At 34.9% G+C, this 23,485-nt stretch overlaps 2 long non-coding RNA genes across 2 annotated transcripts in view; one reads left to right on the top strand and one right to left on the bottom strand.

The window, feature by feature from the left end:
• Nucleotides 1–23,485, top strand: part of LOC147655518 (uncharacterized) — a 62,782-nt gene that overhangs the window by 11,869 nt on the left and 27,428 nt on the right. The window lies entirely within an intron of this gene.
• Nucleotides 139–12,854, bottom strand: LOC147655519 (uncharacterized). Its single transcript, XR_015279475.1, has 3 exons — nt 12,704–12,854; nt 10,692–10,817; nt 139–510 (listed from the first exon to the last, which is right to left on the bottom strand). It is a non-coding gene; the product is annotated as an uncharacterized LOC147655519 (long non-coding RNA).

The following is a 23,485-nucleotide window of genomic DNA, read 5'->3' as shown; positions in this document are numbered from 1 at the left end:
GTAATTTGAAGGTTGACTTAATAAAAAGTATGAAAGCACCTGACAAAGTGTCCAAGATGAAGGAAACAGCTGCAACTTCAAAAGCAAAGCTAAAAAGATTCAATGTACATGAAGAGGAAAAAGGTTCCCTTTTTTGCTGTCATAAAGCATCTTTTGTAGCAGGAAGCAATAAGAACAAGACTGAGAACTAAGCATTACCACAGAGTATACTCATACTTCTCAGTCACTGGAAGATTGCTGCAGTGGAACTGAAAAAACTTGTCTTTGGGCAGCCATATGGTCCAATAGAGGGAGGTTAAAAGAAAGAGCAAGCAAACCAAAACACAAACACACATCAACAGAAAACCAAACAAGTTATGTCAACGACAAATTGTGGTAGTTCTCTTACCTCTGAAAAATAAAACGTATCATCTGTCTTGTTCATCCTATGCTAACATAGTTCAACATGAAATGAAGACAGCAAATTTGACCTGATTCTCTCAACATCCAGTCAGTCACTATCCACTATACCTGGTTATAAAAAAAAAATACTTTAAAACTGACCAGGTGTTAGAAGAAATGGTAAATTTGAAAAAAAAGATGGAGAAAGAGAATTTAAAAGGTAGCGTAAAACTGGCCTGACTGGAATAGCTCTCAACTAAGTTATAATCGTTATAGTTTGAAGTATTTTCTAAAAACTATAAGAAAGTGCTACTATTAAATATGTTAGTGGACACTTGATCAACCAGTGAATTTATGAAATGTCAACTATGATTTCAGGTAATTCCCATATCATGAGTAATTCAGCTATTAATTCAAGTAAATTAACTTTTGAAGGAAAGCCCAGACTGTTGTTCATGTCCAACTGGTTGTTTTGCAAACAACACAAACTTGTTTTTCTCTTCCTGTGATGTAAGGATATAGCACTTGCATTGAACATCTTGGTCTACAGAGAATATTCTGCTGAATGTTATTGTAACTATTGATACCACTGTATCTCATTAGTTATTTTTAAAATAAGTGATTAGAATAATTTCTTTTTCTAAAATAAATCTATTTTCTACTTGGACTAGAGTTTTCTTGTTAAGCTCCTTCTCTTTTAATTGTTTTTTTCTGTAGCCTTCTAGCAATGTTACTTTCATTCTTTGGCAGAGATCTTTACATATACTGAGGAATTCATGTAATGAAGCTGTGATTGAATATCAAAATCTGAAGCCAAATGGCAAATTGAGTTCTTTGGAGCTGGGCTGAGACAAGTGGGTGAATGCTTTATTTATTAATGCAGGTACAGGTTCTTGCTTTGCAGAGCTATTTATGGGCACTTTTTCTACTCCTAGGAGGGGTGCAGATGCCCATAAAGCCACCAATTAGTACACCAGCAAGACCTTGGTGACTTTGCAAAACTAATTTTGTAAGGAGCTACGTGCTCAGAGTTCCCAAGAAAGAGTCCTCCTATAAACAGTTTAATATACAGCTTAAATGAAGCCAGGAAAAGAGAAAACCACGAATTATTACAAAACTCAAATAGCATTTTTGTAGTACCAAATGAGGAGATAATATATTCTGAAAATGTCTTTCAGTTTTATTGACTATTTTTGGTTAATGGCTTGACAATGGAATAGGGTGGAATGGGGTGTAGCCTCATAAAATTAGCTGATGATTCTCTTGTGGGATGAGCTGCACTTACTTTGAAGGTCAGTATGAGAACATAGAAGAAGAAAACAAGTTTCTTTTTTATATACCTAATTCCCTGATATGTATAAGTATCCTGTTCCAGATGGTTTGCTGTTCTTGGGTGAGAGAAAAGACAAATTCCTGATATTTTTTTAATTTTTCTGACCATAATGGTAAATGTTCTCCAGCTCTCAAGTGTGTAGAAATATTTGTAGTTTAGAATACATCAGATACTGGATGAATAAGCTTTTAGAGACCTACATTTTTTAATGCAATTATAAAATGTAATTAATGATCATTTTAGATACATATTTGGCTTTCTCCTTCATCCTTAATAATGAATGTTATAGTGCTTCAGTTTAGTAAATCTATACCTGCTTTTTCTTCCTCTTCACCTTAGTTATGTTACCATAATTAATTGTTTTCTTTTTAATATTGTAAATTTGACTGCAGTGAAACAAATGCAACATCATACTCACATCAACTCACACCTTCAGGAAAAACCTCCCTTAAAAATTAATGGGAGACAATGCTTCAGAGTAGGGAAAAGAATCCAATATTTTGAGAAACCTTTTAGTATAAATAATTTGAATGTATATTCATGCACATCATTGTGGCAAACTGAGGAAAGGATGTAATCTGAAAATATTTTCCATAGTCCATAAATTTTAAATTTTCTACAGTCCATAAATTTTAATAGTGCTGAAACCAAATGCCATAGAGAAGATGAAGAATCTAAGCAAAAGATGCAAGAAAAAGTGTAGTCAGGATGCACATATTAGGGAGACAGAGAAATTAGGGAGACAAGGAGGGGAAATTGATCATAGAGAATTATTATCCACATAAAATAAAAAGTGATTGGAACACTCTGCTCTATTTATCATGTGCTAAATCTGTAGGCAGGATTTTGCTAAAAATCTTGTACTTATTCTCTGAAGAGAGGGTTTAAATTTAAATTCTCAGGTCAATAGTTTTGCAGTATTAAATATGCCTTCAGCTAAATTTAACAAGTTATATTTTCAATTTCATTTAGAAGGCAAGGATGGAAAGTCTATAGATACAAATGGCAGGAATATATCTAGAGGCTCTAAGGACCAATTCAAATAAGTTAGCCCCAAAGTAGATTTTTTATTACATTACTCTCATGAGAATGTACAGTAAAAGCCACTTCTCTAGTATATGTCAGGAAAGTGAACACGACACATAATTTCAGTTTTTGTATTTGAAGAAGATGAATGAATAATATAATTCTTCTTCTACAAAGAAAGTAGATACCTGAAAGAGACATGGGCCAGAAAAAAAAAAAAAAAAAAAGAAAAAAAAGTTTGATCTCCCTGAAAAGTATTTGTGTTATTAATGTGCTTGTTAAGAATAGGTGAATGTCTAGTGAAGCACTGAGCACTGAGATAAGATCTGAATGAGCTGGACCAAACTGAAGAAGAAAGCAAAGAAATTTTAAAGTTAAGGCTTAAGTATAAAGAATATAGTGAGTAAGCTACAATAACAGCCTGTCCTTACACTGTGGTGGTCAGAGATACAGATGAGAGAAGGTTGTCTAGCCAGGATTTGCAGCCACTGTCAAATTGTAGGTTTTTCCAGGAGCCTTTAGCCTTTTGGGGGTATGCACCCCAAAGCATGTGACCAGGGGTGATATTTTTGAAATAATACCCAGAACTTCCCCTATGGACATTGATATTATGGACTTAGGCTTAAAAGAACCCACAATTCTAAGCATCTTGTTCACCTGATTCATTTGTATGTGTGATTAACCACTTTGATAATGAGAATCAGCCATTCAAACTCCTCAAAACAATGGAATTTTTTCAGGATACTAAGCAACAAAGCTAGGTATTTACAATACTTTCCCTACAAAAACCACTATTGCTTATTACTCTAATGCTGCGTTAGACTCTCCTAGCAAAGAGTTTTGGTAAATTGGACAGTATAACCAATACACAAATGGTATTAAAGTGCTCTTGTTTTAATTAGTTGCACTTAAAATATGAATTTTAGTGGTAGAATATTTTGTTTTTTCATTTCTTATGTGCAAATCCTGCTTACTTTCATAATACATGGGGTGTACCATGATGGGGTTAGTGCAGTAAATACTGCTTTTGACTAGACTAGAGCTTAGCGCAGCAAAGATGTCTAGATGTCTCTTACAATGAAAGAAAGATTAATCTCTAACATACTGTTCCTGGTCCTTAAGACTCTGAAATGGGTACATAATATTTGAAGTGTTTTTTCCCCTCAGTATAATTTATTTAGTGGTTTTCAGAGCAAGCTGTGGAAATGACAAAATGGGCAGGTGGTGCAACTGCTTAAACCCTACGCTGTCTAGAAATACACGAGCTTTTCAAGGGTTGTTTGTGGCTCTTTAGCTTAGGAGGAGAATGGCAATAATCAGAAGGGTAGCAGGCACAAGTAAAATGTTGTTGAGTGCTTCATAATAACAATTTCCATGAAACAGCCTTAAAATAAGTCCCTGATGAATTAAAGAAGCTTAATATTTACTCTAAATTATCCGCAAATACATAAATGGTTTTGAAGTTACTATATTTAAATCTGTAAAATGGAGTCTCTTTGCAGCTGTTTAGGGTTTTTTCCTAAATATGGCACATTAGGGACTTTATTTTTATTCTTTCTTTTTTTGTTATCCTTCAGGAGTGAGGACCTGCCTGCAGAGGCTAGATTATTACTTTGACTCAAAAAATCAATTGAGAACCTTTTCTTCTTGTCAATAGCTACACTGTACACCACAGATTTAGAAAAACCTCTCAGGTTTTTATTTCCCGATTTCTAAACATAATTATAAACAATCCAATTAATTATGAAATCTTTCCTGTCTTCAAGAGTCGTGCTTTACTCTATTTAGTATTTCTGAAATTATCTCCTTCCTGCAATATCAGACTAAACAAGCCAAAAACATACTGCAGACCTAAGAATTGCTAAATGTCTGTATGAGTAATGGGGTGGAAAGTGGAACAAAAGTATTCAGTTTTGCCTACATTTACATGCTTTACCCCTGTTCTAATTTGATATCTACTAAATTTTAGAGTATGCATGGCACAAGGCAAGTTTTAATCCATTTGTAAGGATAATTCACCTATGAGTACACAACCTTTAATGCTGTATTTCAGCAACAGCTTTCCAATGTATAAGCCTTAACATCAGGGACACTGACAGTCTTGAGAAGGGGGCCTGTGAAAACCACAAGAAGGACAAGTTTGAGGTCCTCCACCTGGATGGATGCAAAACTCATGTAAAAATACAGGTTGGGCAGAGAACGGATCGAGAGGAGCCCTGAGGAGAAGGAAGTGTTGGCTGGTGAGAAGCTTAACATGGCCCAGAGAGTTGTGTCCTGGCCTGCATCAAAAGCCATGTCCAGCAGGATAAGCAAGGTGATTCTTTCCCTCTGCCCTGCTCTGCTCTGCTCTGCCCTGCTCTGCCCTGGTGAGATCCCACCTGGAGTGTTGCACTGAGACCTGGGGTGCCCAGCACAGGAAGGACATTGACCTGTTGGAGTGAGTACAGAAGAGCCCAAGCACAGCAGGCCAGGAAAAGCACTCTTCTAACAAATCTTGAAAAGATATTTAGGTAATATTAGATAACAGAAGGACAATAAGGATGGTCCAGCAGAAGCCCACTGGCACACTGGAGAGAAGGTTAAAGTATATCAACATTGAGAATATCAGAGGGATCAGAGGATGGAGTGTCTCTGCTATGAAGACAGGTTGAGAGAGCTGGGGTTGTTCAGCCTGGAGAAGAGAAGGCTTTTGGAACACCTTATAGCAGCTTTCCAGTACCTGAAGGAACCTATAAGAAAGGTGGAAAAGGGCCTTTTTCAAGGGCATGACGTGAGGGATCAAGGGGAATGGCTTTAAGCTGAAAGAGATTTTTATAAAATATCAGGAGAAAATTCTTTACTGTGGCAGTGGTGATATATTGGAACAGGTTGCCCAGAAAACTTGTTGATGTCTCATCTCTGGAAGTGTTCAAGGCCAGGCTGGATGGGGCTTTGAGCAACTTGGTCTAATAGAAAGTGTCCCTCGTCCATGACAGAGGGTTGGAATGAGGTAATTTTTAAGGATCGTTTCCAACAAAAACTATTCTGTAATTCTGTGAATCTAAGGTTTTCTAAGGTTAAAGAAATTCAGAGGTAATACAGTAGGCCAGGAAAAGCACTCTTCTAACAAATCTAGAAAAGATTTTTAGGTAATATTCAATAACAGGAGGACAATAAGGATGGTCCAGAAGAAGCCCACTGGCACACTGGAGAGAAGGTTAAATTATATAAATATATTGTATCACATAAAGCAAGGGAAAGAGAAACTATCAACCATAAAGAAATTATTAGTGACTCTGGCATCTTCAGAGTACTGAATTCTCATTTTTGTTAGCCATTTATTCATTCACTATAAATTCTTCATCTTGTGCATTATGCACACTCTATTTCGATTTCAGCTGGGATGCAAATCCTTTGGATTTAGTGATTCTGTATTTATCTACTTCCAGATTACTTATAAATATACTGGTGTAAAAACTGGATTCATACATATATTTTAACTACAGTGCTCTTAAAGAAACTGCTCATATTAGAAAAAACTAGACATGCAATCAATGTAGCCAAAAGTAATTAAAGTGCATTCTGTTTTTTTTCTCTCTAATCCTGTATTTATAAAGGTAAAAAAGCTCTTATGTTTAGGGAGAAAAACCTTTTTATCTGTAGCTGGGTTCGAGTTGTTTAAATTTTTATCCAGTAGTTGTTTCCACTGACTTATTTAGCTTTTCTTATATTTGCAATAAACACATATTTACATAACTTTATGAAAAATAAACTATAAGTTACTCTTATAGTAAGCCTCTTCCTAAGGCTGATTTGCCTCTTACAGATATCTCTGCTTTGTATCATCCCTTGAATAGCTCTTCTATTAAATTACAGATAAATTCTGCCTAACAGGCAATTTACACTTCTCTATAGAATGCTTGTCTCATGTGTTATTAGCATTTGTCATGATGAGACTTTTCAATTGAAATGTTCTCTTTTGTCCTAAGATTCTTGATCTGAGCAGTATTTACAGGCTGATGAGCATTTGTATGGATTATTTTGGACTGATTAAAGTGATGCCACAAAGTACAATAGGGTGTTGTACTGAATGGAATTTTACTTGTCAATTTTATTGCAGTTCATTTGAACCAACCTTTGAACGGCCAGATTTATGATAACATTGAAATGTCTTATCAATAAAATCATGGTTTTGATTTTATTTTTCCTTTTTTCATATACTAGACAGCTCTCGAACTACTAAGCCCACGTGATTTATGAAGAGATTGGAAACTTGGTAAATAAAACAGTGAGAAGATATCGATGTTATTGAAAGAAGAGTTCTTAGAAATGTCTTACTGGCAGGCCCTTCCATCTGTCAATATTTCTGTTTCTTTAGCCATGTGTTTATTAACAAAATAAATAATTTTCTTTTGGGAAAAAATACCCCAAACCTTAGGAATCAAAAAATAAAAATACAGTTTTAAAATATGTTTATGGAAAATCAGAAAATAGTTCATTATAACTCAGACAGAAATCTTCTTTACATAAAAGAAAATATTTTGATGGAATGAGATCTAAATGAGGAGCCCATAAAATATTTCTGCTATATTAAATAATGTGGTAGTTGTATTATCATTATTTCACTTTCATTGCATACTACATATTTTCCAAGGGTCTTTCAGTGTAGTTAGCATTCTTCTCATGAGACAGAACATTAACTAGAGGGGCAAAGGTTTATGGGACGAGTATTTGTACCTTGGCCATGCTTGGGTGTGCAGGATGCTAGCCTAATTATTATAGAGACCTCATAAATGCCTGTAACAGTGTGGAAGACAGACAGACAGACACTCTTTTGGGTTCCCAAACATCAATGAATTCCATCAGTGTAACCTATTCTCTCAGTCCTTGGCACGGACAGCTTGGGAAGAGCTACTGTTGTTGAATGGAGAAACTCCTTTAAAATGGACATCGGCTTCTAATGTCTCATTATGAAGGATGAGTTGAGCATGAATTTCACCTGTCACATCTCCCATCACTCCTAAAAATCCTTCATGCAGTGTGTCTCTCAGAGCCCAGAGTGACACTTCTGAGTGAAAAATTGCCCCTCAACAGAGCATTGAGTATTTTGAGTGCAAAATTATGCAACACATAAAAAGTAAGGGTTTGGGGACAGTCTTTAGTAAGCAGAATTTAATAAGAAATTAAATCAAGTGTTGTGCTGATTATGTTACTCATTTGCATATGTAATTCAGTAAGCCTTCTTCACTCTCAAGAGTTTTCATCCTCCTCCAGTGACATACAGCACAAGGGCTTATTATTGGCTTCCTCCAGTCACCTACCAGTCAAACTAATCCTTTACACCATCATGTATTCCAGTTATGGCACATTTTGCAAAGAAAGGAAATTAATGACTTGGATAATATTTAATAGATGGAAAAAAATATTACTGTTTAAGGCAAGAGTCAAATTTTTCTTTAGTCTGTTTATTTTTAAACATCAATTTTTGAAACACTGCACAGGTTGACTAATGAAAAATAATTCATTTTTGATGCTATTCTGATGGTTTTGCCAGCCAAACCAAGCCTCGGGACTCTTAATCTTGTATTCAACAAGGCTTAAAGATCCTAAAAATATTTATGGGTTTCTATAAGCTTTGTTGCCAATGATTTATTGCAGATTAGATTTATTCACCAAATTTTTGGAATATATTTTCATATATGATTTTACCTGCAGGAGGAGGTAAGAGTCCTCATCTAGGAAAAAGGAAATTTAACTATCATTCCATTTTCTGTTAAGGAAAAAACTGTAACTTCAAAGTGATTTTACTGATCTGTGGAATCATTCTAGATATTTCAATGACTATGGATATGTTTTATATGCAAAGGATTATTTTTTAGAAGAGAAAGCTCTGTCTGTGAAGCTCAGTTGAAGGTATTTATTATGAGCAGTGAATAGACTTTTCTACTGCATGAGATAGGAACAGCTAGAACAAATTACATTGATCATCTATTTATTTTCATTTTCATTCAGCACACTAGTCTACCTTCTGAAGAGTGAGTAGTGGAGATGCTTGTCTCATCATCCTTGTTTTCAGTTCTCTCTTTGGTGAGAGAATCTTGGGTAATTATCTTAACTAATGATAATAATGATAATAAAAATTTATCACTAAGAAGAGAACCGGTACATTACTAGATGAAGCAGAGGTTGTTTCTTCTACAAAAATCTGTGTGTTTTTCACTCCTCACAGAATTCCCAAGTACATTTGTACTTGTTTAGATTTTTCATGTCATATGAAATGTTTCTTTCTGACAAAAATCAGTAAGGGAAGAAATGTTTCCACCAGGATAAGCTACATATAATTTGATTTAGGTCATCATTCTGTTTGGTTGTGTGGAGTTTTGTTTTCAGTTGTTTTTTGTTTTGTTTTTTGTTTTGAGTATGTGCCCTTTGGTTTAGTGTGGTCTCAGAAGGCAGATGGAAAATCATCTGAATTTTGTCTATTTAGTATTCTTCTCACATAAGACTACGGAGGGGAAGTTTTTGTGCACAGGAATATCTCTCCAAAAGACTTTTTTGAGGCTTGTTAGAAAGTTCACATAAACCAGACCTAGCTTTAGGGAGATGGATTGGTGGGCAGGGTGAAGGTTAGGAGACATACATGATGAACCTAATTTGTCTCATGGCTGTCCTTATCATAGATGCATACAACAAAATGTATTCACTGAGCATAATAAAACGCAGTCACCTTTGCAACGTTCCCCATGCAACAGCTGTTTAATTGTGCACAACAACGTAGCAGTAATGCACAACCACTTTAGTGGCAAAATATTCCCTTCACTATTAGAAAATTATGCAGAGAGTTAATAATGAGGGGCACAATGCAATTAGGAACATTCTATTTGAGTGCATGAAGCACAGAGCATCCAACCGAAAATATGCGTTGGGACATATAATGGCCATAATGGCCAGGACACCAATTTGTCTGAAAGAGCAGCCCTGAATGTGGTTACCTTAGGTAGTGTGAAGAACTCTTAAAATGGGCAGAATTCAGAGCACAAACACCCACACATTAAAAAAATGGGCAAAATGTCACATTGTGGAAATGCAGACCTTTCCCAAATTTTCGTATATATGCAATTAGGAAAAAACATTCTTAAACATGCACTTTTATATGACATTTTAGTTATATAAAAGGAAGTAGAATCTCAAATTCCCAGTGTAAAGCAGCTAAAAAAGATCAAAGTATTTGAGGTTATGCAACAGTGAGGTTTGCAAAATTAAGTAGCAGTTTGAACTTTGACAGCTTAATTTTTCAAATCAGCCTAAACTTCAAAGGATTTATCTTCTTTTAGAAATATATTTGAGGGGAAAGAAAAAAAAGCCACAGCCTGACATCTACTTATTGTCCCCATATTGGAAATTCCTTTTCTTTGACATGCCTTGTCTCTGAGGCTTGGATTTACAAGCAACTAGACACTGCTACGCAGCAATTTTCAAACCCATAAAACTTCCTTTGAGGGGAAACAAGTATGTTAGCCTAAAGTTTGTGCTTTCAAATGGACTTTCATCCTTAACTGTTTCTTTTCATTATTTGAGGGTAAGTACCTGACCTTGCTTTTCTGGAATGTGAATCAGGACTAAAATGATACAAATTGTTCAGGAGGTAATTGTCCAATTCATCGTAAGAATGCAATTATTAAATAAAACTGCTGTCTTAGAGTGTAAAATAGGTAGGTGTTATCAATGCTAAAAGTCATCGAGGATAGAAATTTCTTTGCATTTGTATCACTGTAACAAATATCTGGGGGAAAAAATATTCTCATATAATTCCAGAGAGCATCCTGTAAGCATAAAACCTAGAAACTAAAAAGTTACTTTTGGCAAATGTTAAATAAAGTCCTCAAGCTGACAGAAGGCACTTGATAAAACTGAAATTGGAGCTATTATTTACATTTACTTGCAAAAAAAAAGTAAACTGAATTCTACTTACAGTGTTACCAGCTTTTAGGGGCTTTGTGTCACCTCTGCTCAGGTCCCACTTCATCTTTGCTTTTACACTTTCAGCATTCTGAAAGCATTTTCTTTTGATGGGTTTGGGTTTTATTTAAAAACCTGACTAGAAGCAAGGAACAAAAAATATGCTGATTAAACATTCAAAAGAAGAAGTAATTGAAAGACTGTAGATTTCTTGCTGTGGAAAAGTTGGTAATCACTTAAGCTTAATGCCAAAAGCAAATTTGTGTGTTTATGTGGTGTCAGTGCACATTTATTTTTGTTTGCTACTCTCTGCAATCTCTAAACTTGAATTTTTGAATTAATTATTAATAAGAAGCTAAAAACCTTAGGTAATTCTGATGGCATCAGAAAAAGACAGGATCCAGCACTTAGTGCCATGGTGTAGTTGACAAGGTTGTGTTAGGTCATAGGCTGGACTTGACCTCAAAGGCTTTTTCCAGCCTAACTGATTCTATGATCTGTGATAGTGGATGGCAGAGGTGAGACCTGGCTCATAAGAATGAAAGAAAGGGATATTTGTGACTCTGACTGCATCCTTAAATAAATATCGGAGAGTAACAGGAGCAAAACTGTAGAGTGAGCTCTCGGTGTTGAGGATCCAAATTCCACGGTGCCTGTTGGGGACTTCAGATCTAGTATAACCTTGTCTGGCCTGTTGGATTTACCAGGAGTTGAAGCACAATAAATGAATTTCTGCAGTGTATCTTCCCTCTGAAAGGAAACCTGTTTATATGTCTCAGTTGGTATGATGTGAACCACAGAGAAGGAATAGGAAAATTCAGGATTCAAGAAAAAAAATCAAATTTGAACTGGAAATGGTGTATCTCTTCCACATTAGTTGAGTGCTGTTCCTTGAATTTGTAATACAGACATTTCATGGTTTTTCAATTCGGATTAGTTTTAGTTTGAATACCCTTTTGCATGTTCAGTCTATTAAGATGGACCCCTGCTGTGCATCTTCCAGTTTCATTTTATCCATAAGGAATTACAAATCAACGGACATCAAGTCAGAGAAGTCTGAAAAATAAGATTTAAAAGTGCAGCCCAAGTAGAACATCAATGGAGTAGCCTCTCTTATATGCATAACTCTATGAATGAAAACCAAATATATTTCCTGTTTGTAAACAAATTTCAAGTTTATACTGAATAAATAGAACTAGTTGCATTAAATGAATGACTTAAGTCTTGCACATATGGTTCCTTGATATTTGTTTCCTACTGATCTTTCTGTATTTTCTAAAATGTCACATTTGAAATATTGGCTAATAGTCTTAGCCTGATTGTAAAATGATAACAATTAAAATACACTTAATAGAAATACTTTATCAGATAAAATGAAGGCAGAACTGGGTATGTTGGTTTAAAGCTGAGAGGAATGCTGGAAAAATAAGAATGTTTTTAAGGGTGTCTGCTCTCAGCATAAGCTTTATTTCAGTGGATTTCTCTTCTCATTGTGTGAGCAATTTTTATGGCTTTCATACTCTCTAGTGAAAGCACCAGGGCTGAAAACCAGAACTGACTTTTGTAATCTCTATAAATTTTCAGTTCTGTAATATTGTCATGCATGATTTAGCAATTTATAAATTCCAATTTGCATTAACAAGTAGATTTCTTATATCAGTATAGAAGTAGGATTTCAGTAAGATTGTGCATAATTATTATATGCTTCCACTGATTCAACTGCAAAACATACTTATATATATATGTGTGTATATATACACATATATATTTGTATATATGTATAAATTTACCTTCGTTAACCTCTAAATTTATTTTAATATTTTAATCTTGTTTTCATCAGGAAACAATAATTTCTTAATTATTTTTAATTCCTAAAGAAGAAAGGAGGCTTCTCTTATACATATAGATATCAAATGTGTTTTTCACCTTGTAAATTGATTGCATGGATGTATTTTTTCATTTCAAGTATCTCTCATCTAAGAGAAAATATGGCAATTTTTTTTCAGGTGATTAGCCTGGACATACTTGCTTTTCACTTAGCTCTCAGTTGATACATGGGACCTGAACATAAATGTTCTCTTGCTGATTTCCAGACATTAGCTGTAAATTCTGTTCATTCCAAGTAAATTTTCATATCAACTTTGCCTGAGGACTTTGATACAGCAGTATTAAAGATAGATTTCTGAAAAAAAAAAAATCATTATAATGATGAAAGGCTCTTGTGTCTGATTTCTATTATACACTTAGCCTTTGTTCAGTTTCTACTGTTCATTAATAAACTTAGATTGATTCAAAGTATTTTTCAGATAAGAAACTAAACCCAAAAATTTTAATCCGGAATATAATATGTTGATGATAATCAGCATGATTGCTTTCTAACAGAGTATCCATGTTGAAAAGACAGATTAAACCAAAATCAGAACTCTTTTCTTTTTACTATCAACAGAAAGAGATTTGATAATTTTTGTTGTGCGGTTTAACATTTTGATTTTATATTAAACGTGAACATTCTGGATATAAGCCTTAAGGCAATATTAAAATAGAATACATTCTGATTTACATTTCCCATAAATCTGATTTCAGTGGCTTTTTTGTTATCCTTTCTCATTATTCTTATCACTTTGTAAGACTGAAATTCTCTGTCAGAAGCCTCAAGGGCCTTACTGGAGACATTTTCCCCTTCATTAAAATATTCCAGAATTTTTAAAGCCATCCTCTTAGATTAAAACTGGCAGAAGAAAGTCTAGATTAATTTAGGAAAATATTTATTTGAGGCTTGAATCTAATAAAAGAAAAAAAAAAGAAACTCTTTCTTTTTAACTTTTTTTTTAATCCTGTGGTAAATGCTAGTTACTGTTACTAGGAAAAAAAAAAAAGAAAGAATATGTAGATGAAACCTCCTATTGTCACTGATATAGTTTTTATGTTATTTTCCTTTCTTATTTTTTTAGGGCCCTTCTTTATAATCATTTTGCTTCTCACAACAGATGTTGCTGTTATTTAAAGGCAATAATTTCTATTTCAAAGAAGTATTGCAGAACATATTTTATTAAAAACTTGATTTGGTTTTGAAAGACACAGCTTTCTATTGGAGATTCCACTCTTGGCTGGAATATGGCCTTGGAAAAACCATGCCATGCCTTGTGTATAACATGTCAGAATTTGTCTGCCGTCTCTCCTAACAAATACAAGGGCTAAGATTTGATTATAAACATGAATGAACTTTTTGACTTCACTGGAGTGTGATAAAATACTGGAAGGGAAGAGCTGAGAAGAACAGTAATGATTCAGTCTGTTATTCTGTGCCAAATATTTTAAGGTCTCTCTCTTAATCATTTCTAAAATTGCCTACTGATGGAATTACTCAGAAGGAGTAGCAGTGAAATTCTAACTTACTGGTATATTAGTCAAGCTACTTCAACATGGCAAGATTTTCTTCACTTTGATTAGCTTCTTTGATGCCTCAATCAGTGGTTTTCCTCTGGAAGAAAATGGAAAATGTGAATGTAGATTAAAAAAAAATAATCCAGAAAGGAAAAAGAGGTCATTCACCATAAAAAACCCCCTCTATTGATTAGCTGGCATTAATGTATTTGAAAGTAAATAAGTCAGAATATTTAGAATATTTTATAATAAATGCTTCTTTTTAAAGGAGCTAATTCTGTAGAAAATATAATATTTTATATTTATAATTATTATATTATGTAAGAATAATTATAAACAATTGGATCTAATTGTTCACAGTGAGACACACCCCTTATTAGTCCCTCTGTATGTGCTGATCATGCTAATGTGAATATCAGTCCTGCACTGTGACACTGCCTGGAACGTAACCAATCAGCATGATACTCTCAGTCAACCTGATAGTGTTATATAATATATAAAAAGCACATCTTGACCATTGCCCATTAAAAAAATTGTACCATTAGCAGCCATCCTATCTCTCTTTTGACTATAATCTGAAATCTAATGATGATGAGAGATGATAGATTTACAGCTTCGTGTTGCAGCTTCTTGCTCTGGTACTGAATAACCAAAATAATATCTTTAAATTCTGATCTCTATATATGCTTATCCCAAAAATCACACATTGTTATTTGCACTTCTTATCAAGATATCAGGAAAAATAGTTTTTTCTCAGTAAGAGTTTTATACAATAAATTAAATAGGTTTTTTTTTTTGTATAAGTGAGTTAGATAGATCAGTCTACCTTATAGGCAATCATATTTTTTAAAATTCAGCCTCAGATTACATCTTCAAGGTTAGGTCTTGTCCAAATGTTCTTTACATTTGGCAGCTAGATATCTTCTCTGGGATGGATAAAAAGACAGAAATGGCTGTACATGGCCCTAAGGAAATGCTAATAAAACATACTAATGCTAAAATAAAAGACACTAATGGCCTCAGTTCAGAGTGATCATTATGAGATACTATAGTTTAGTCATTCAAATTTTGTTAATTGCTTCAGAAAGATGTACTCTTGTATTGAAAAAATACTGTTTTCTTCCTAACAAAGAAGACTATTATTTCTGGTGAAAAAAAAAAATTATTTTCACCTATGTCATATGAAGGACAAAAAGTAAAAGTATAAAGGGATTGCATGATGATCTGTTTCCAACCTCACCTCAAGAAAACACACTTTTCCATATACATTAAAAATGCCTGTAGACAAGGGAAATTACCTGTGAGCACTGAGTAGTAAACATTCTCTGGTAGAAGATGTTAAAAATTATGTTATGTTTTTGCATATTTTCACTTAAAGTTCATTATGTAATCAAGAAAAAAGAGCCACAGGGGCATTAACTTTGTCAGAGTTGCTATTGTGAAGCTGTCTAAGTGTTTTTTCAGATCATATTTTTTACTGTAAGAAAAATTGATCTGCACTTTTGCTGTCAGTAGAGGGTTGTGCATACTTTATTATTTTAGGGTGAATTGATTTCATGTAATACACAAGAAAAGAAATACCAGACATATGCAGTCATTCTGGTCCTCCTTTCAAATACACACTGTACTTAGACATTAGCCTTCCTTAGTTTTGTGTATATGGCCAGTTTATTTTTCACTAATCTATGGATATTAAATACAGATGAAATGATAAAGCAGTTGTATTTTTACAGTCTTAGGATCATACCCATCCAGTTAATGAATAATTTAATTTCCTTAACTGACTAACATTTGAATATCTTCTGCAACATTAGCAAAACATAAAATTGTAATGTCCTTTGCTTATGAAATGTTTTCTCAGTTTTAAAGTACTGCATTGTATCAAGCTTTAAACTATTCCCAGGCATTTTTCATGAACTGGAAGACTTGACCTCTAGAGGATGTAGAATTCTAGGCTTCTAGCCAATTTAAAGTACTTTTCCAATATACTAATATACTTCCTGAACACTTTTGGGTTTCTCATACATTGTGTGGGAAATAGGGAATCAGAACGGATTTCAGGCCCGAAACTGATTGACTGAATAATTTCAAGCAGCAAAGCAGTAGCCTATTTTTATTCCATAACACAGGCTCAGTAATAACCTTGCTCTAATTTTATTAAAATACTTAAAGGAGCTGAAGGTTCTCATTGCATGGCATAATTCTGTCCCCAGAATTTGTACATGAACCTTGGAAAAATTTCTACTGCCAGCAGGCTGACGTAATGTACAGTTGCCAGTTCCTCTATATTTTCCATCACAGAGGGAAAAGTAAATAACAGAGAAGCTCCAAGATAATATTTGTGTGATGAAACCTGTATTGTTGTCTTAGGTGTATTTTGAAACAACTTAAAAATATTATTTGAATATACTTTATTTTTTATCTTTAAGGTTTTGAGAGGAGAGAATTTTCACAATATTGTACTGCTATTAGTTAAAAAAGCAGGGAAAATTTCGTGTAGTTTTGCATCAGAGATACTACTTCATTTCCCAGTTAGGACTACTATTTCTCTTTCCCCAAATCCATCTTTCTCTTTAACTGATATTACAGAACCAAGTAGGCTTTCAAGAGAGTGATTGCTTAAAATAATCTATTTCGACAAAGGGACTATGAGCCCATAATTAGTAAACAATACATATATGAAAAAAATCTACTTAATGAAATTATCCCTTGCTGTTTTGTGTTTGTGGTGCAAAGTTATGGTAGTAGAGGAGGGTCTACAGGTTCTTCTGTGAGCAGCTGTCAGAAACTACCTCTATGTCCAGCAGAGCCAATGCCAAGCAGCTCTAAGATGGACCGGCCACTGACCAAGGCCAAACCCAGCAGTAACAGTTGTAATACTTCTGGGATGATGTACTTAAGAAAGAGAAAAATCTGCTGTACAATAGTAAAAGCCTCTGGAGAATACGAAGAGGAGTGAGACTATGTGGGAGAAGCACCTTTGCAGAGACACCAGGGTCAGTGAAGGAGGAGGAGCAGGAGGGCTCCAGGGTCCAGAGCAGAGGTCCCCCTGCAGCCCGTGGGGCAGACTGTGGTGAGGCAGCTGTGCCCCTGCAGCCTGTGGAGATCCACAGAGGAGCAAAGATCCACCTACAGCCTGTGGAGAACCTCTGGAGCAGGTAGATGTTTGATGGAGTCTATAACCCCATGGGAAGCCTGCCCTCAAACAGGATCCTGGCAGGACCTGTGGCTCTGTGGAGAGAAGACCCTGTGCTAGAGCAGGATCCTGGCAAGAATTTTGATACTCGTAGAAAGGGTCCACTCTGATTCGTGAACTGCATCCCATGGAAAGGACTTACATGGGAAAAGTTCATGGAGAACTGTCTTCTGTAGGAGGAACCCCATACTGGAGCGGGAGAATAATTGAACATTGCCTGTCCTGTAAGTTTCCCTTCGGAATCTGTTTCCAGAACCTAAGCAGCGACATCAAGACATCATAACCCAAATATGTAAACAAATATGTACACATCAACAGAGGAATCTTCAGTTTTCTGGACTGGAATCACTTGTGAATACAGAAACATTTGAGAATGCACAAAACACATCTTTTATATATATGTGGTCTATATTTTACCTCTTTACTACACACTAATGAGTTAAATTTTCCCTTCTAGCACCCCATGCAATATGCAATTATCATTCATTTAAGAGCTGTAAAATGAAAACTGTGTCCTGAAGAGAAGAAGACAGTTGGATTTCTTAGTCAGGAGATTTCATATATTTAATAAGACTCAGTGGAAAAATTATTGTAAATGGAGGAATAAAAACATCTGGAGGAACCAGCAGTTGGAACAATTGGAAGTCCTGGGGTTTGCTTTCAACTAATGTTCATTTACAGCATGAATCTGGCTTCTGACAGTCATCAGAAAAATAAAAATTAATTATTTTTCTATTTTTTTTTCCACTAACTGGTTCTAGGGCTTTTTTTCTTCATAAATCATCTTAAATTTTCCAAACCATGTGAAGTACCTAAACAGAAGAAGAAATATATGGAAAGATGATCTGTTTTGTTAAGAGGATATTTTTTTCTGGCTTTCAAGATCTTGTAAGCAATATGCAGTCAATCCATGCATCCAGTCATAGATTCATATTTTCAAAGTCAAATAAACAGAAAATCTAAAAAGAGTACTTGACAGAAAAGTCAAGATCCCAAATAAGCAGGGAAAGAATCCTCTCAAGGGATGTTTGAGGAAAATAGCATCTGCAGTAACTGGATTTTCAGGCAATAAAGACAAAAGTGACAGCTATCATTGTTTGATCTTACACAATGCTGTCAGAGCATTTCAGTCCAAAATTTCTATTTTGACCTATGCCTTTATAAAGGCCTTCAGACCTGATCAAAATGCTGATTTCATCATTAACACTTGACAGACATGTCAAGTGCTTTATTAGCAAAAACTTACAGTAAAATGAAAAAAAGTGAGCTAAGCCAAAATCCAATAAAGTCTGATGTCTAGGAGGTAAGTATAAATAAGTTTTGGAAATTTTTTTTCTACATAGTGCACCTCAGCTTCTTAAGTAGTTTGGTTGACTCAGAATGTTGAGCTGAGCAGTGCAAAACCATTCAGTAGAAAATGTGAGCAGGCTTATATCCTAAGATTCATCCTTCTCTAAAGTTTAGATGCTTAAAGGATTTCAGAAAATACTTTCATCCATTCAAGATCCTGACCTGAATGCAGCTAGTTATAACATTTGAAAAAGTGAGCAAACATCACTGCACCCATAGGGGGTGAAGAAATGGAACTTTGAGGCAGGAAATAGAATATTTTAAAATCTTTTTTTATCTTGAGCAAATTTACACTCTGTGCTGGTTAAGATTTGGATAGAATTAATTTTCTTATTAATAGGTCATATGGGGCTGTGTTTTGTGTTTGTGCTGAAAACAGTGCTGATAACACAGGAATGTTTTCATTATTGCTGAGCTGTTCTTAAATAGTCATGGCCTTTTCTGACCTCATCATCCCTGCCCTGTGAGGAGGAGGACAAGGAGCTGGGAGGGGACACAGCCAGGACAGCTGACCCCAAGTGACCATAAGGATATTCCATACCATGTGGTGCCATGCTCAGCTGCCAGGAAAAAAAGAAGGAAGGGACAACTTTTGGAGGGATGGCATTTGTCTTCCTAAGTCATTGCTACATGTGACAGAACCCTGCTGTCCTGCAGGTGGCCGAACACCTGGCTGGCAACGGGAAGTGGTGGATGAATTCTTTGTGTTGCTTTGCTTGTGTGTGTGGCTTTTGCTTTATCCATTAAACTGCCTTTATCTCAACCTATGGATTTTACTATTTTTGTCAATTCCTCCTCCTATCCCTGTGGGGTGGGGAGTGAGTGAGCAGTTGTGTTGTGCGAAGCTGCTGACTGGGGTTCAACCATGACACTTTCATGTCTGCTATATGTCAGGGTTCAGATGAAGACAGGATAAAACATAACTGTGACTGGTGAGATACTCATTGTTTTAATAACAGGTCCTGAAATAGTCACAGGTTGATATATTATCTTATATAGATATATATAAGATAAGATATATATATATATATATATATAAGATATATATATATGTAATATATATATATCTATATCTATATAAATCTATATATCTATATATATAATAGATCTATATATAATAATATAATATAATATAATATAATATAATATAATATAATAATATAATATAATATAATATAATATAATATAATATAATATAATATAATATAATATAATATAATATAATATAATATAATATAATATAATATAATATAATATAATATAATATAATATAATATAATATAATATAATATAATATAATATAATATAATATAATATAATATAATATAATATATATATATATAATAGATCCTTATCTATTGAGTTACTGATCTGCAGAATCACACTTTTCCCTGTATTGCTTTAGTCTCTTAACATCTGACTGAGTTTTCTGACTGAAAAAGGGTTAGAGTTTGGAACAGGTGAAGCCTCATTTTATCCTGATGGTCGCTTTCTAAATATTTCTATTATTTATAGTATTTCTACATTTTTAATAATTTTACAAATATTAACCATTAGAAGTCTGAGGCACTTCCAAAGGAAGTTGCAATGATCCACAAAGAATTTTTCAGCTGTATAGCGAATCTTTGCACATATATATTGTTGTAATTACTTTAATAAAGAGATACCTACTTTAAAAACCATGTATTGATTTCATCTGCCAAAGCACGAGAAAATTTTCAAATTTCAAATTGAAGAGGCAATGTATATCTCACTTTTCCTTAATTAATTCTTTAGTAGGACTGGGACAATTTAACATTTTATAACGGTTCTTCATTGATTGCTTCAACGTGTGTCCATCCCACAGGCAACTGTTCTCCACAAAATACTGCAATATGGGTCACCCTTCCACGAGGTGCAGGCTTTCAGGCTGTTCCAATGTGGGTCCCCTACAGCATCACAATTCCTACTAGGAAACCTCCGCTGTAGACTCCTCTCTCCATGAGTCTGCAGGTCCCTGCCAGGATCCTGTTCCAGCATAGGCCTTCCACAAGATCCCAGACTCCTCTCAGGCATCCCCCTGCTTCAGTGTGGGTCTCCTGCACGGGCTGCAGGCAGATCTCTGTATTCCAGTAGTCTTCTGTGGGCTGTAGGGGCACAGCCGCCTCACCACGGGCTGCACCATGGACTGCAGGGGAACCTCAGCTCCAGTGCTTGAAGCACCTCCTCCCTTCCTTTTCCAGTGATCTTGGTGTCTGCAGAGTTGTCTCTCCCACGTATTCTCACCCTGCTCTTCTCTGGCTGCAGTTACATCTCTGCAATACTATTTTTTAATCTTCTGTTTTCCTTAAATATTGCCACAGAGACATTGCCATAATTTCTTATTGTTCCAGCCTTGGCCAGTTGCATGTCCATCTTTGAGCCAGCTGACACCAGCTTTGCTGGGCATGGAGGAAGCTTCTGGCACCTTCTCACAGAAGCCACCGCTATAGCCCCCAGACTACCAAAACCTGGCTATGTGTCCTGGGTTTGCCTTAACTAAATTATTTGGTAAGGAAGAAAAATGACAGAGAATCCACAAAACACGATACACCATTAAATACAAAGAAGAAAGTTTTAAATTTACCTGTAAATGCATTCCCTTTATTTAAAATGTTCAAAAAGGTCTAATTTCTTTTTTACTGCATTGTTTTTAGGATGTTGTTTTAAAAAAATAGTGCCATGATGCTTACTGTTTTCTCACTACCTAGACTGATACTAGTAGACCTCATTTGCCTGCTGTGGGGAATTAACTATACATATATATTTTTGCTTCAAACTTTGCCCAAAAGATAAGTCTAGAGACTCTTGCAGATGAGGATATTCACTAACTCTTCTGCTTCGGCTCTGTGTCTATGGAGGAAAGAATTTAATGGTCAGTGGCCAAAGTGAGTAGCTGATGTTCAGTGGACCAAACAAACCTGGATCCTCTTTGCCCTGTTGGCCTCCTGTTTTTTCATCTGGGTTTGATTTGGATGTCCTGCAGGGAGACTATAACTGCAGTTGTCCCCACTTCTCCCACTTCTGACTTTACTGTATTTCCTAGACTTTCCCATGGCAGTAGAGGGAGAATATACCTCCCCCTGAGACATGGAGCTTTAACAAGCCTGTGGGATATGCCAGCTTGATCCATAGTTTCTGTTCTCCAGAAGGAAAACTTGGTGGACACTGAAGAATGAAAAAGGCTTATTGATACACTTGGGGGCACTCAACTAAAGTATGAGTGATTCAGTGACATCGACTTGCATATATATTTGTACAATCTGATGTACTACTTACATGTCTCTCAGTAAGGCTATGTGCTTAACTTCATCATGCCATAACTCTCACTAGTATATTTGTGCTATGGTATAAGCCTTTAGATTTCAATACTGTAATAACTGAGTTTCCTCCTTGAAGGGAAAATCAGGCCATGATGTTCCCACTATACAGACATGCTAAATTTGTGTAACACTGAAGTTAGGAGAGGACTCAAAGAAACAGCTGCTTTACAGGCACCCGAATCATGAAAGAACTTTCTAACTCATGAACATGCTATTTTTGCTGTACTCTCTTAGTAAATTTAGTAAATTGATGGTGTTGTACAAGTGTAATGTGATGCTTCATACTTTATATAACAAAGCAGTAGCAGTCATTTCATGCAATCTTTTTGTTATTAGAGACCATTTAGGGAATAAGACCACATTCAAATATGAGAAGTGTGCATTTTATGAAAAGAGAAAAAAATAATGTTAGTAACCAAATGCCCAGTTATTCTCAGGTTGATGCATTAATGCTGTTTGATGCATCAGTCTGTGTAGAATTTTTTGATTAGTTGGTGAGACCTCTATAGCACTTAATGCATGTATATGACAGGATTTTTTTATGTTTTCTCCTCTTTTTCATAGGAGCAATTTCAATCTCTAGTTACGTACTTTAGAAAAATGTTTACTTCTCCCCAGTGATTTTTCATACTGGTTTCGTTTCAAGTCTGTAAAGTATTGTTGCAACTTGTGACTTTCCTGTGCAGAAGTTCTGCTGTTGGCAGGTTTCTGCCTTAAATCACTTCCATCTGAATAGATGGTCCCCAAAGTTATTTTCCTTAGATGTTCTTAGAGGCATCTGACTGGAATGATTTTCAGTTTTCATAAAAGCAGGAATTCATTGCCACTATTGCCATTTCTTGCTATATGGATATCCAACACAAGCACACTGATGAAACAGGGCTCCAGGGACCATTATGAAGATTGAAGAGTCTGAATGAAAAACAAGTCTGGGGTTTGGGCTTGTTTTTTTGTTTTTTTGGGTTTTTTTTGTATCTCTGTGACTGTTCTTAAAAGCTAATTTGAATACTTTGGAAAACTGTATTTTATTGTCATCTCTCATTCAAAAAATATAAAGCCAAAGTTTAGTGTAATCCTTTAGATAATCCTACATAGACTTTAAATAATTACTATACAGGCTTTAATGGAAGCTGCAAAAGATGAAAGTGAAAAGTTAGGATACATTAGGATTGTAGCAGATATGTATGCAAGCTTAACACTTTAAATTTGATAAGAAAATTTTATTAAATATCTTAAAACTTTCTGTAAAAAAGTTTGGTTGAGGAATTTTCCAACAGAATAGCTGATACAAAAATTTCATCCTTAACAAATAGTTTATATTTTGCTGAGGTATCTGTTTGAACAAACTGCATAATTTAAATACAATATTTCAATTTTCCATTTGGAATTACTTTTGGCAGCTGCAAAAAAAGATCATTGTACAAGCATGTAAGAGGACATGTTTTATTCACTGAAGATTTTTTAAACATATCTTCCAGAATAAAGATCTAAATATTTTTTTTGGTTTTTTTTTCAAAATTAGAACAATGGGACAAT

Source organism: Cyanistes caeruleus, chromosome 1 (genome assembly GCF_971803275.1).
Source record: "Cyanistes caeruleus chromosome 1, bCyaCae1.hap1.1, whole genome shotgun sequence".
In the NCBI taxonomy this organism is placed as follows: Eukaryota; Metazoa; Chordata; class Aves; order Passeriformes; family Paridae; genus Cyanistes; species Cyanistes caeruleus.
This window is presented reverse-complemented; position numbering and strand designations above follow the sequence as displayed.